This window comes from Elephantulus edwardii, unplaced genomic scaffold (genome assembly GCF_000299155.1).
Source record: "Elephantulus edwardii isolate Elephantulus edwardi_28Jun2011 unplaced genomic scaffold, EleEdw1.0 scaffold00337, whole genome shotgun sequence".
NCBI lineage: Eukaryota > Metazoa > Chordata > Mammalia > Macroscelidea > Macroscelididae > Elephantulus > Elephantulus edwardii.
In genome coordinates this window covers 683,533-685,231 of record NW_006400087.1, presented here as the reverse complement: position 1 = coordinate 685,231, position 1,699 = coordinate 683,533, and positions in this window count along the sequence as shown.

The window sequence follows — 1,699 nt, the reverse complement described above, 5'->3', positions numbered from 1 at the left end:
GGGGGGGGAAGTGAGGGGTTTGTGTGGGGAGAAGGGTGCAACAATGGAATTCCAAAATCTCTGTAGATGTTCATTGAAATGAAAAATAAACAACCTAAATTTAAAAAAAAAAGACATTTTGGAAAAGGCACAATTCAAGAGACAGTAAAAGCAGTATTGGTTGCTACAGGATCAGGTGGAGGGGCCAGAGGTGAATAGATGGTTCACAGGAAGATTTAGTGAATTGGAAACTATTCTGTATGATATTGTGAGGGTTGTCATCATTGTTAGGTGTGGATAAGGTGGCTCCAGCTCCTAGCAAGCCCTATGTCATTCTCCTAGTCTCATCTGTGTGCAAGCCTCTGTGGCCACAACTGGGTGAATCCAGCTCTCTAAAGGTCTGTGCAGACACTTCTCTTTCCCAATTTTGTGTCTTTATGGAATTAGGCATTTGTCAAAACCCATAGGACTGTTCAATGTTAACCCTAGTGTAAATTATCGACTTTAGCTATAATAGTCTATTAATATAGGTTTACTAATTGTAATAAATACATCACACTGATACATAATATTAACAGAATACAAGTATGTGTGAGGTTAAAGAAAGTAAATCTCTACACTATTCTGCACAATTTTCCCTAAAACTCCTAAAAAAGAAAAATCAGCTAATTGAAAAAAGGTTTGGAGGATGAGGATGCTGATCCACTAGTTTTCCCCGGTTCTGGGATGAAGTGTGAGTGACCGCTGCTGCCTGAGATCTTGTGACTTGACTATGGCCTGGCTGTCATGTCTGAAATGTCACTGTGAATAACACCATGATGGTGACAATCCTGCCCTTTGCTTATGCTGCAATTCTTCAGATGTGGAGAGGAGAGCCTGGTCTGCAAGGACACATAGAAAGCTGTTCTGATACAATGTGCTTTGGACATGCTTTAGGGGAGAAACTCCATGCTGTGTGCTTCTTCCATGAAGGTACTTACTTTGTAGGGCTTTGTACTATGTCTGCTTAGTGGGTCTCGTCTTCATACTTCATAGACTCAGTTGTACTTATAACCCATGTCTTTCCAGTAGCCTGATTAGAATCAGACACAAACCTTCTTGCTGCATCAAACCTCCAACTTTTCTTTTCCTCAGGTGACAGCTTTGGCAGCTGACAAAACTACATGCCATTAATGGTCCCACTATTTTGCAAATTCTTACAAGGCACCAAGAAAACTAGGCAAAGGATAGTTGCAATTTTGGGTGTACACATTTGTGCGGCTCCTCACCATACCACCTGCATTCTCTGCTGGTTACTTTTTGAAACGCAATCTGAATTTATTGTCTGGAGGTTTTGCTAATTCTACTATCACTAAGTGTAGCTCACTCTCTAGAGTCTCAGCTGACTTGTATCACTCTGTGTGGTTTATGATAAAAGTCCCCGATGACTTCTATCACTCTCTATGGCTCACTCCCTCGAGTACTCTGAAGTTTCAGGAGACTTCTTTTCTGGGGGCTCAGACTCTTTCCTCTGCTCAGGCTCTTGTCCATTTTCCTCTCTTCCTCGATGCCTGTCGCGGTGGGCATGGTGATGCTTCCTTGTATCTGAGGAATTCACCAGAAACCACTGTCTTTATGACAAGTGCTTGCTTCAACTTCTGCTGTATCTTGCCCGCAGCATTCCCAACAATTTCCCTGAGGCTGCTAACAGTACAGCAGTAGTTCCATGCTTGTAGTCAAA